We start from the raw sequence: 13768 nt of genomic DNA, 5'->3' as shown, positions 1-13768 counted from the left end.
TCGCCGCCCCGTCCCCATCGTCGCCGCCCCGGCCCGTCCTCGTCGTCGCCGCCCCGGCCCGTCCCCGTCGTTGCCGCCCCGTCCCTGTCCCCGTCGTCGCCATCCCCGTCGTCGCCGCGCCCGTCGCCGTCCCCGTCGCCGCCCCCGTCGCCTCTCGCCTCGCCGGTGAGCACACACACACATACATTTTTTAGTTTTTTAGTTATAGAAATAGTTATAAAAATGTTAGAAATTTTTCTTTTTTTAGTTATAGAAATAGTTAGTTATATAGCATTGTTAGAAATGTTATAGAAAAGTTAGAATTGTTAGGAATTTTTCTGTTTTTTAGTTATAGAAATAGTTATAAAAAAGTTAGAAATTTTTCTTTTTTTAGTTATAGAAATAGTTAGTTATATAGCATTGTTAGAAATGTTATAGAAAAGTTAGAATTGTTAGGAATTTTTCTGTTTTTTAGTTATAGAAATAGTTATAAAAAAGTTATAAATTTTTCTTTTTTTAGTTACAGAAATATTAGAAATGTTATACAAATGTTAGTTATATATATATATAAATGTTATAATTTTTTTTTCTGTTTTTTAGTTATAGAAGTATTAGAAATGTTAGTTATATAGCATTGTTAGAAATGTTATAGGAATGTTAGTTATATAGAAATGTTAGAAATTTTAGTTATCAAAATCCAATCATTAAAAAAATGTTACTTTTGCGGGCATATAGCTAGTATTTGTTCTCGACGATGCCCGACCCGCATCCTCGCCGTCGACCCGTCCGCGACGACGTCCGGGTGACCCATGTCCGGGACTGGGCTCCGCCGGGCTGGCACTGGGAGGTGCTGCCTGGAGGGGTGCGCCGCTTGATGAGGAACCCGGCTCCGGTCGTCGACCCTGATCTCGTTTGGTGGCGTTCGCGTGGGCCAGTTTTGGTGCGGAGGGAGCCGGCCCCGCCGGAGGTGGTACGTCGTCGTGTCAGGGAGGAGGACGAGCACGTCCATCGCTACATGGTTGCGTTAGAGGGCGGCAGGTTCTCCAATACCTGGCAGTTCTTCAGGGATCTCACTTCAGCTATAATCATGTGAGGGTTCCTTCTCTTTGGGTGTCCACCGCCCGCGCCGCATGATCCGACGATGTATTCGAGATTATATCTATTATTCGAGACGATGTATTCGAGATTATATCTATTATTCGAGACGATGTATTCGAGATTATATCTATTATTCGAGACGACGTATTCGAGATTATATTCGATGATGCTTATTATGTACTATGATTGATTCAGTTTTTCCTTATTAATTGATTGCACCCATGCATTGTAATTTGAATATATTTCTTTTGGATTAGTTAAACAAAACCTATGGCGGACAATACCGACAGAGAGGGAGAAGAGGCCCTATTCAATATCATACGCAATCCTCGCGGGCCAGATGATGATCAGAATGAAGAAGATTATGACGGCTCCGAATATCTAAACAACACCGGGGAGGGTGATATGATATTCGATCGCGACGACCGAATTGATGAAGTCATGAACTATGAACATGACGAAGAAAATGTTGATCTTGAAACAACAAAGACCGGCGAGGTATATATATTTATATAAGCAGACATCTGGTGATCATCACATGTTTTAAATGACTTGAAGATATATTAACGAATCGATCTTTCTTCTTTCAGCCATCTGGATCGAGCAAATCTTCAGGCAACAGGACGAAATGAGGCCCGAACAAAAAGTTGAAGGAGGGCGTAAAGTACAATATCGAGGCAATCAGACCTAATGGCGAACCATTCGCGCCTAAGAAGATTGCGGACAAGTTTGTTCGTCAGTGCGGAGTTCTTGTGAAGGACCAACTCCCGATCTCCCTTCAAGAATGGAGAGAGCCAGCAAAGCCATGTCGAGGAGTTACTTTTGTCGACGATAGACAAAAACATTTGCTTTGGGAAACGCTCATGGAACATTTCACCCTACCAGATCATTTCACAGATGCAAATGTGGAGAAAGTCAAGGACGCTGCTCTTAGGAAGATCGCGGTTGCATTCAATAACCACAAGATTCGTGAATGGGCCAAGTACGTCAACGGAGGAAGGAAGACTCCAGTATTCGAGGGAACACTAGAGAACCAAAGTGCTCATTGGGACGATTTCGTGAAATTCAAGGATTTAGAATTATCTAAGGAACGGTCGAGAATAAACAAGACCAATGCCGCAAAAAATGATAAGTTCCATAAGCTGGGGCCAGGTGGCTGTGCAGTGGGAATGCCTAAGTGGGATAAGTCTGAGAAAGAGATGCTGGTTGCAGGTGTCACTCCAGAAACATTGAGCTGGCCCCCCAGGTGCAGGACTTGGTTCTATGCGCATGGGGGGGAGTTGGACCCGAAGACAGGCAAAGTTTCGAAGAAGACATGTCTGGACGGAGCCGAAGATAAGCTACTTGTTGCAATAGAAGAGGCTCGATCCGGGTTGTTCGAGCCCAACAGAGAGAACGACGAGTTTACGCGTGCCCTAGGAAATCCTGAACACCCGGGAAGAACACGAGGCATGGGCGCTATTCCGTGGTATGAGGGGTTTTCGGACTGGAACGCCGACTATAGAACCCGTGCGAGAAAGAAGATTGCGGAGGAGAAGAAGAGGAAGATGGAGGAGGAGCAGAGGAAGCTAGACTATGAACGCCTTCAAGGCCTAGAATCAGCGCACACGGACTTGGCAATCAAATTCCAGCGGCAGCAGGAGCAGATCGACTCACTTAGCCAGCAAAGAGGGTCTCAGCAGCTAGCGGATGATCCACCAATGGATAGCACCGTCCCATCCATGCCGAGAAGTAGCGTGGGTTCCGCCCCGGGCGACGCATTGCTCGATAGCTACCCAGTGGATGACATCATGGAGAACACTAACTGCGAGCTACACTTCAAAATGAAGAACATATCCATGAAGGTGGCGGACGCCCTTGCTTTTACAAATCCCCCCGAGGCAACCTTCCATTGCAACCCGATTCCAGCGGGCTATGCTCATGTCTTGGTTGATGAGGTGGTGGACCAATATTCAGGGCTAGAGCTTGACATTCCTGGAGGTGACGATGAGCACACACTAGGAGAGGCCAACCATCGTATCATCCTATGGAGAAAGGATTGCATCATCTTTCAAAGGCCACCGACACCGCGTCATCCGACTCCTCGTCGCAGTCCGCCACCGAGTCAGCAGACTCCCGCTCCTCCAAGTCCACCAACGCGTCAGGCCACTCCTCCTCCAAGTCCGGCACAGCTTCAGGTCACTCCTCCTCCAAGTCCGGCAAAGCGTCAGGCCACTCCTTCTCCAAGTCCGGCACAGCTTCAGGCCACTCCTCCTCCAAGTCCGGCACAGCTTCAGGCCACTCCCCCTCCTTCAACTCAGCCACGTCAGCCGTCTTCGCCGCCTCAGCAATCACGGAAGAGAGCCGCCTCAGCTATGGTGCGTAGCGGTACAAGTCGAGGTAGTACTGCAGGTACAGGCGGAGGCAAGCGATTTTAATATGGTCCAAGCCTCGCGCCTCTTCCGCAGAGGCCTTACGACAAGTCCAAGGAGGAAAACGTAGCCATATCAAAGGCCGAGGTGGAAGCCCATTTTGCACCGAAACCGCCACCGCCGTCAAGGGAGAAAGTGCTTGTGGAAAAGATTGACCACTTCATTCGTATGGCTAGACCACCAGCTCCCAAGACTGTTGACACAGACTATGAGCGCCACCTCAGGAAGTTAAATCGAGCACGTCTACAGAAAGAGGCGAGCTCGAGCTCGAGCAAATCAGCTGGCAAAAAATGCGGTAAAACCGTTCCCCAGCTGGGAGAATAGGGGGCGCAATCAATCCCCCCACTTGTTGTGCCAACAACACATGAGAGTAGGCGCGCCCAATATTATTGTGGGCAAACCGTTAACGTTCCCGGGCTGGGCGATGTGGTAATAACCGAAGAGCATATTGCGCAGGCTGAATCGATCGGGATCACTGTTGGACAACTCCTCGATATCGAGCCCATGTCTCCGACTAGAGAGGAGGAAATAAAACGGAAATATGCCCGAGGCCAACCTTTGGTCGAGCCAGAGGAGGTCAATAAGCTCCCAACGAGAATGTATGAATTGCATCAATGGTACATGGACATTACCAAGATTTTCAATCGAGAGTCCCTCATGGTGAATGTCAACGAGGAGCATTACTACCATAAGAAAGCTGTGACCGTTGAGTATTCAGAACTTTTTCAGCTATACAATAAAGACGCACTCGACAAATCTATCGTCAGTTGCTATTGTCTGTAAGTGATTTCTTTCTGTAATTTAAGTCTCAAGCTAGCTGATCATTTTGATCAATCATTACCTGTAATTATCCTCACTATATTCTTTTCTGTGGTATTATGCAGGATGAAGATTTATGAAATGAAAAAAGGTGGACGCTATGGCATTGGGTTCGTTGACCCAAATACCATTAATGAATACACATGGAAAATAGATCCATATCACGCAAAATGTGTAGAGGAAAACATGCTACAGTTCTTTAAGGAACTCAAATACAATGAAGATATACTATTTCCTTACAACTTCCAGTGAGTCACACCGTCTTGTACTACAAATTCTGTTTTTCCCTACTAGCTATAGCTACATGTTTTTGCTTACATATGCACGCTTAATTAAGACATGCAAACGTGTGTGCATGCAGATTTTACTGGATCTTGTTAATCATTAAAGTTGATGAAGGAACAGTTAAAGTACTAGACTCGCTACTTAAGAAAGCAAGTGACTACACCATCGTGAAGGGGATAGTCAACATGTAATTTCAATCATTTTTAACTATATTTCAGCCTATTTAATTAGTTCGTCATTTCCTGATAACAACTATTTAATAACCCATTTATTCATTTTCTTTGTCGGCGGGCAGGGCTTGGGCAAAGTTCATCAGGGCCACTCCAGGCCCATGGAAACAACGTCTGAAATGGTATCGACCCAAGGTAAGTAATTAAGTAGTACTAACTAGCTGCCATCTCTTTAATTATCATGCTTGATTAATTATTATCTGATCAAAATTCCATTCTCGTAAAGGCCCTGAAGCAGGCGCCAGGAAATGATCTATGTGCATACTACGTTTGCGAGAACATTCGCATGATGACGTCCGAAAGGAGCAAATCTCAAAGACAGGAGTGGGTACGATATTGATTGTCAGAATACTATTCACAATTTTTACACTATTATCGATATCTAGTCACACAACTAATACACATGCATATTGATCTCCTTCTTAACAGTTCAAAGAGGTGCGGGACAAGCTCCTAGCACAGGACCGCATAGAAGCAATTTAAGAGGAAATAGCGGGATTTTTGCTCGACCAGGTCATATATCCCAAAGGAGAATAGTATTACCCGCTACCGCCCCCATGAACCACTTCCAATTGTTATCGTGCTCCGAAGGCACCAATTAGCTAGGCTAATGCCACTGGCTCCGAAGGCACCAATTAAGAGAAATTGTGTGTGTGTATATATATATATACACATGTGTGTATATATGTGTGAATTAATTAATGGTGGTTGTGAGACATTCGATGATATATATATATATAATGATCGATTCTACTAGAAATTCTATTTATATATATATGCATAACGTGTACAATATGTAGTATCGTAAAATACCAGCGAACGAAAAAGAATTAAATGAAAAACACAAAATTAAATGAAAAAGAAATCATAAACCCAAACCACCCCCCCAACATTTTAATACCGATTAGTGACACCAACCGGTACTAAAGGGTTCCCTGCCCCCGAAGCTGGCTCGTGCCACGTGGTTGCCCTTTAGCACCGGTTCGTGCTGAACCGGTACTAAAGGGGGGGGCCTTTAGTGCCTACATTTTAGCGTCAGTTACCAAACCGGCACTAAAGGGCCTTAGGAACCGGTGCTATTGCCCGGTTCTGCACTAGTGGAGCCCCCCTCCTCATCCACCTTCCCATCAGTCGTCGTCACCATGGTTCGCTCCAAGTTCACGTGGTATAAGATGTTGATGCCGCAGCGCCGCGCCGAAAACACGACGGAGCCCCCATGCCAGGCCCGCGTTGAGGCAGGCCAACCTCCAAGCTCTCCGAAGCCGAGCTCGGGAGGATGAGGAGGAGAAGGAGGAGGTCGAGGATGAGGATGATCCCATGGCACTGGTGAAGGAGGAGGAGAAGGATGATTCCATGGCGATGACGGAGAAGGAGGCGCCGGGGAGGAGGAGGAGGAGGCGATGGCAGGTGACGCCGCGACTACAAGGGCAGACAACCTCTTCTCCATGACGGAGGTGAAGTAGCAAGTCTGTCTCGCGCTACTGGAGGAGCACTGCGCAACAGAGGCCCAATTGGAGGCGAAGCGTGAGTATGATGCAGGCGTGGCGAAGCTTCTTATGGATCCGGACCCCATCGACGAGAACCAAGCAGTGTACTCGTCCGTGCAGAGCACACAGAAGGTCGACCTCAAGTGATGCCAGCTCCACATCAATGACATGTGACACGATGCCCTATCGCGGTGCTAGAGGGCGAGGACAACTAGGTGCCGGAGCAACATGACGAGGATTCCAAAGAGGCACATATCGGCGGCTCCAACGGGTTCGCTCCAGCCGCCAACGACGATGAGGCCAACGGGACTGGCACGGTAGTCATTAACCTCTAGGCATTTTATGAACTGTTTTGGCCGGTCGGGTGTTTGTGGACATTTGAGGATGTCTGTTTTGACAAACGCAGATGCCCTAAGGCTTGTAAAAACAACTTGCAAATTCAAATGTGAAACCACACAATTGGTGTACCTACATCATGGGGTGTGTGGGCGTCGTGGGAGGCGGATGAGGTAGCCAACTTCCGTTGGGGAGAAGTTACAATATTTACCATGGAAACATTATGATACCAAAAATTATGAAATATTGATAAGAAAAAAAGTAGAACATATGTTTTTTTTAAACTAGAACATATGGTTTCGTGAGAGGTTATATTTTTTCTTATCTCACAATTTTTGGGAACAAGTAAAAATAGGGGTGATATGGCACAAACGTAGCTGCCACGTCACATGACATGGCGTACACGTAGGTGCCACATAATCATATTCCCGTTTTGACGTCCATCGTTGGCTCCGTGGCCGGCCAGCGTGGGACACCGACCGGTTCAATCAGCTGCAGGTAGCAAACAAAATGCTCCCCGTCAGTCGGCCGGCCGCGCCGGAATTTGCCGTTCCGTTCTCGCTCGCTCGCCGCCGCAGCCGCCGACCCCGTCCGGTCCAGCGGGCCTTGTCCTCTCCACCAACCATGGGGATCCGCTCCAAGCCATCCCGACGTGGCGCTCGCCCGTACGGCTGCCTGCCAGCCGCGTCCACATCCACACCGCGGCGCGCGGCAGCTGTTCGACGGAATGCCAGCCGCGCCGTTAGACGCCATCTCTTCTCCTGGACCACGCGCGCGCGCACGCTGCTAACCACGACTATGCCGCGTGGGCATCTTCTTCCACGGCATTACCCCGGCCGCCGCGACGCAATGGCGTTCCCAAGGTGCGCGAATGTCCTCCTTCTCCTTTCTGCTCTGCCTCGTCGCTGCGATTGGCATACAACTCTCCTGATCGGTCCTGAAAAGACTTGATTGTTTTAATGAAATATGCCAATGCAAGTGCGACGATGCTGATCGACCTTTTCTCATGTCTTCGTCGGCAAAAATAACTTTTCTTGTCTGGAAAAAGATGCTGAGCGAACAAGGTGGGCCTTACTCTAGCTCGGGTCACGATCCTCCTTCCTGATGGGCCGTATTTGTTTGAGTGGAGGTGAGCTCCCAGGGACTTGTTGATGTTTGTGGATCGTGTATAGGTGTTCACAAGCTAAGCTTTTGCTGCATGATAGGGTAGAGCCAGAACGCAGCTTCCTGCTTCATCGTTGTCATCGTGTCATTTGTGTGTCATTACATTATATATATCAAAATTTTGAATGTTGTGAAGATATATAATGGAACAGTTAGACCCTGGATAAGTTAATCAAGTTGCTCGTTAGTTTAGAGCCATATTTTTATCTGTGCTAGTACAGTGGATAGGACATAGATGCTTGCAGCTGGCATTTGTTTTAGGCATCCTAAACAAGTTGCTTTTGTTTTGTATGTACAGTCATAGTGGAGTAATGGTAGAGTTGGCTGGATATGACAGGAGGACCTGGCATAGGATAGCAAGTCTTGGTATCTGATACCTTGTTTAATTTGTGTTTTGAGACGTACGAATGCCCTGATGTCATGTGTTAGAGTTGACCTGTATGTTAAGAAAGATTGCCGTTAGGCGAAGGAGCTTATACACTAGCAGAATCCTTATTTCTTTCATGATGGTGTAAAGCTGCGACGGATTAAGGTACTGAAAACCGCCATAAAACTTTTCTTGTGAGGTTTCCTGACGCATTACTTGACACAGATCCTTATCCAGGGAGAGCTATTATTCCTGGACTGGCATGGAAAGCTTCCCTGACGGTTACCGGTGATGGTTAGCCTGCCAGTATTGTACAGTTCCTGGGAGATACATGCCCTGTCAGTATGACACATGGATCAGCAATTTGAGCTATACCAAACAATATGTCCTTCACTAATTTTATGTCTCATGTGTGCAAGTCCGCACCTAGACCCAAAGTGGTCGGACCCTCCCCCAGACCCTGCGCAAGCGGGAGCTACATGCACTGGGGCTGCCCTTTTTGTGCAAGTCCGCACCTTGATCTCAGGGATAATCAGCATTCTGGTATTGATACGCCATCTTGGTCAACTCATCATATTAGTATTACGGAGTAGCTGATGAGATCTTTTCTACAAAGCGCTGCAGGACTTGCAAGTATTATATTGATATAGTAGTGTGTGTATACTTACACAGGGAGGTGCATGTACAAATGGAAGGAAGAAAGCCCACCAAGTTTCAGAGCTAGCTGCAGCGCATGCCCAGCCTCATCAGTTTGTTGCTACCAATCCTAACAAAACCAAGAATTTTTCGGTAGAAACTAGTGAGGAGCAGCATGGGTGTCATTTCATGAGTGAAAAGAAAACCTGGCCGCCAATCTACATATGCATTCTCTCTGATGAGATTTGTAAGCTCTTTCGGAAATATTGAAACAATGCAGAGCGAAAGCTCTGATTAATCTATGATCTGTAGAAATGTGCATGGTCAAGTCTTCACTGGCTTGCACATGGAAATGAGCATGGCTATTTTCTGCGGTGGGTTTGGCGTGGATCTAGATGATTAATCTAAGTTAATTAACTATGAACTGCATTCATGCAGCCTCGTTAACATTAGGCAGGGTGAATCTAGAGTACAACTATAGTTAATAATATCCTGCCAATTGTTGGCCCTAGCGTGAACGTAGAGGTGATCCAGTCTCTATTAGTAGCTCGCAAGGAAAAAAGAAAGTATAAAATGGAAAGCAACTGGGAACTAACTCTGTAGGGTAAGTTCAGTGCAGGCCCATCCTGTGAGAGAGACCTGTTGGAATGCGTGTCTCGTGTTGGGTTAAGTATTGCACATGCTTAATTTTTTAGACTCCATTATTGCAGAGGGCCGGTATCTTGTTAAGTTATTCACTTCTTTCTTTCGTCTACCTCACTTGCAGCTGCAATTCAATGCCATCTTCTCCATAACCAGTAGGTGCGAACTATTCCATTTTTCTCACAGACCAGATCTTGATAGACTGTTGAACCAGCCGGCATTCGGTGCTGCTTGCTTTGGCCATGGAATAGTCCAAGCACACGCTGCAAATTTCAGGTAACTAAATCTCTCCAAACTCAAGCTCATTTGCTGTGAAATTGCTTTCAAATCATCAAACTGTATTGCTTTCTATTGGATTGGTTGGTATCGTCATTCCCTCTGGTTATCATGCTCTGGAGTCCCAATGAGGGTCATCTAGGAAGAAAACTATTCTGAAGTTCTGACCCATGCAATTCCCATTCTGCAGGAGTATAGTTAACCTGGGGCCAAGATAAGCTGTTCATCAAGAGATGGCTGGAATAATGGTGAGTGCTTCTACTGGTGTGATGAACTATTTGTTGGGTAAGCTGACAACCCTCGTGGGAAAGGAGTTTACGAGGCTGAAGAACCTGCGAAAAGAAGTGAGGTTCATTAATAATGAGCTTATCAGCATGAAGTATGCTCTTGATGGGCTTTCAGATCTAGATGAGCTAGATCCACAAACCAAGAGGTGGAGAGACATGGTGAGGGAGATGTCTTATGAGATCGAGGACATCATCGATGACTTCATGCAAAGCATTGGTGAAAATGATAGAACTACTGGGCTTGTTAGCAATACTGTTCGACGCCTCAAAACTTTGAGGGATCGTCATCGGATTGCTGGACAAATCGAAGAGGTCAAACAACTTGTGCTAGAGACAAGTGAACGTCAAAGAAGGTATGAGCTTCGTATACCCCCATCAAGTAATGTTGACATTGACCCACGAGTCACTGCACTCTACACAGAAGTGGCTGACCTTGTCGGTATAGAAGGACCAGCGAATGAGCTTGTCAGTTGGTTAATGGATGAGGAGAAGAAGTTGAAGGCTGTATCAATTGTGGGATTTGGAGGTCTGGGAAAAACAACAGGTATACCGTAGGGTCAAGGGAGAATTTGACACTCATGCTCTCGTGACGGTGTCTCAAAAGCCTAACATTCAAAAAATTCTCCACACTTTACTATCCAAACTTGGCACAGAGACATCTATTCACACTTGCGAGTCACGTCTTATCGAAATGCTCAGAGAACATCTCCAAACTAAGAGGTACAAGTTCTTGCTTCATGTATTGAGATTTGTTATTGTGTCCAATAATAGGATTTCTCAAAGATACATTTATAGTGTATATGCATAATTTAGTCTAAAAATTTAAAACATGGGAGGAAATCATTAGATGACGTAAGAAACACAAAGAAGAAATATTGTTTAAAATGCATTAGTTAGTTGCATTTAATAAACTTGTACCAGATTATCAACTTAGTTTTATACTTCTAATTGGTTGCTACATTTCTTATGGGTGAAGAACATTTCTTAAACAAAACGTGTTTAATAGTTTTCACTTCTAGATATTATGATGCTTCCATAAATTTACTTTACCAAGAACCATGATCTAAGTAAAGATCTATTTTGTTATTCAATCACAACTAATATTTGAATGAACAAAGTTGAGTTTTTCTAGTTCGACCTTTATACATTATTTGATAAATTTCTGCTACTTGACCTAACATTATGTTGAATGTTTGGCAGATATTTGATCATAATTGATGATATATGGGATATATCAGCATGGAATATTATTAAATGTGTTTTTAGTAAAAATGATCTTGCTAGCAGAGTAGTAGTAACTACAAGAAAGCAAGATGCGGCTATGACATGTTGCTCCCGTGATTGCATTTTACAAATGAAGCCCCTCACCAACGAAGACTCAACAAGGCTGTTTTTTGGTAGGGTATTTGGCTCGAAAGAAGCTTGCCCTCCCCAGCTTAGAGATATTTCGGTTGAAATTCTCAAAAAATGTGGTGGTTTACCTCTTGCAGTTATTAGTATATCTAGTATGCTAGCAAATAAAAATTGCAACCAAAAGGAAAGGTGGGAATATGTACAAGATTCTATGGGCTCGGAAAGCAATCACATGCTTGACGGGATGAGGCAAATCTTAAACCTCAGCTACAAAGATCTTCCTCCTTATCTGAAGACATGCTTGTTGTATCTTGGTATGTATCCGGAGGACTACCAAATAGAGAGGTCTAATCTGGAACGCCAGTGGATGGCTGAAGGTTTCATCAGTATAGAAATGGACAAGATGTGGAGAAGGTTGCAAGAAATTATTTCAATGAGCTTGTGAATAGAAGCCTTATTCAACCTGTAGAATTCGATAAGAGAGGGTCGGTGACAAAATGCAAGGTTCATGATATGTTGCTTAATCTTATCTTGATTAAGTCAGCACAGGAGAATTTTCTCACTATAGTGGATGACCCACATGCCTTTACAAGACTGCAATGCAAGGTCCGTCGGCTGTCTATCCGCTTGGATGGTGCAAGTAATGGCCGAGAAATAGTATCGACAAATAATAGTATGTCGCAGGTTCGGTCGATTATGTTCTTTGGGAGCTCTCAGATTACACCTCCTTTGTCAGAGTTCAAGTTCCTCCGAGTTGTTCATATTGACCTTGATGATGCTGAAGTTGACCTCACTGGATTGTGTAAACTTTATCAGCTGAGGTATTTATGCATTAGTGATGGTTGTTCATACCAGCTACCAACACAGATTAGAGTGCTTCAACACTTGGAGACACTTGAGCTGTTTAGTTGTGACAGGGTTCCGTCAGATATAATTCATCTACCCCGTTTGATGTTTCTGAAAGCTTGGACGAGGCTCCCTGATGGGATTGGCAATATGAAATCCCTGCGTCATCTATTTGGATTTGATTTTACGTTGTACAAGCTAGATAATATCAGGGGCCTTGGAGAGCTTACCAATCTGAAATTTCTATATCTCACGTGCGGCATTCGTAAGGATGACTGGGAGAGACGCATGGATGCTCTATGCTCTTCTCTGGGAAACCTATGTCACCTAGAGAACCTGTTTGTCGATCTCATCGGCTGCATAGATGGCTTCATGCCATTGTTTCCTCCCCCAACTCATTACCGCCTTGAGAGACTTATCATGCAATGGAGGTGCTGGTTTTCCAGGGTCCCTAGCTGGATGGGGGAACTCCATAACCTCTGCCAGTTAAAATTCAAAGTTGGTCAGCTGCTAACTGATGGTGTTGGTATCCTTGCTGAGCTGCCCGCCCTCACTCACCTCGATGTAGAGACCGGAAAAACCACAAACAAAGTGATTTCCATCGAGAGAGGAGCATTCCCTGCTCTAAAGAGTTTTAAGCTTCTATTAAGTAGTGCTTTGCACTTGACCTTCCAGGCCGGAGCAATGCCCAGGCTCCAAAGGCTGAAGCTAAAATTCAATGTACATGGATCGGAGCAGATTGGGGCTGCACCTGCCGGCCTCGAGCAATTGTTAGCACTTGAAGAGCTGACTGCAAAAATCTGCTGCCACCGTGCTTCAGAGTCCGACAAGAGAAGTGCGGACTCTGACTTGAGGAGTGCCATCGACATGTTTCCAAGCCATCTTCTAGTCAAAGTCAGCTATGAAGAGGTTTGGAATTTTGGTTTTTCTGATGACTAGTATGGTGGCTACGACTCGGCGGCAAGCAAGCTGGTATGTATGTGCAAATTTACGCTTCCAATTTCTGATGGGATTTAAAGTTTGTTTTTCATTTGCGTTCCTTAGCCAAAAGACAAGTATGATGCTGCGTTGTGATACTCTCAGGCCGTTCCAAATTTAACTTTGCTACTATGACACGTTGTTTCACTCATTCTTTGGACATTTTTGTACAGTTTAGCTAGATTTCAGTCAGCTGACTTTTCGAGTTCGGGTCAGTCGATTTTTGAATCATGGAAGGAGAAGGAAGAAGGAAGGGCCTTGCCAGAGAGAAGGAATGGGCTCGCCGCCATCATCCCATTATCTATCTTAGGGTTCAGGGTGGGGGCGGTGGCCGGAGAAAAAGCTCGGTGGGGGGGGGGGGGGGGGGCTAGAGGGATGGCCGGGGCGACGGAAGACCGGCGGTGGGGGGTGGGATGGCGGGGCGGTTGCGGGGAGCGCCGCCGGCCGCAGGAGGCGGCGTGCGGGAGGAAGAAGAAACTGTTGGGAGGAGGAAGAAACAATCTGAGCCGTTCGTTTTCTATCCAACGCTTCAAATTCATCCAGGCCAAATCGACTGATTCAAAACGAGATTCAG

The 13768-nt window shown here is 45.6% G+C and overlaps 1 pseudogene; it reads left to right on the top strand.

Annotated features, from left to right (window-relative positions):
* Nucleotides 1-9413: 9413 nt before the first annotated feature.
* On the top strand, nt 9414-13345 carry LOC125511480 (annotated as a pseudogene).
* Nucleotides 13346-13768: the final 423 nt, after the last annotated feature.

Source organism: Triticum urartu, chromosome 5 (genome assembly GCF_003073215.2).
Source record: "Triticum urartu cultivar G1812 chromosome 5, Tu2.1, whole genome shotgun sequence".
NCBI lineage: Eukaryota > Viridiplantae > Streptophyta > Magnoliopsida > Poales > Poaceae > Triticum > Triticum urartu.
Note: the sequence above shows the minus strand (reverse complement) of the source record. Positions and strands in the feature narration are given on the sequence as shown.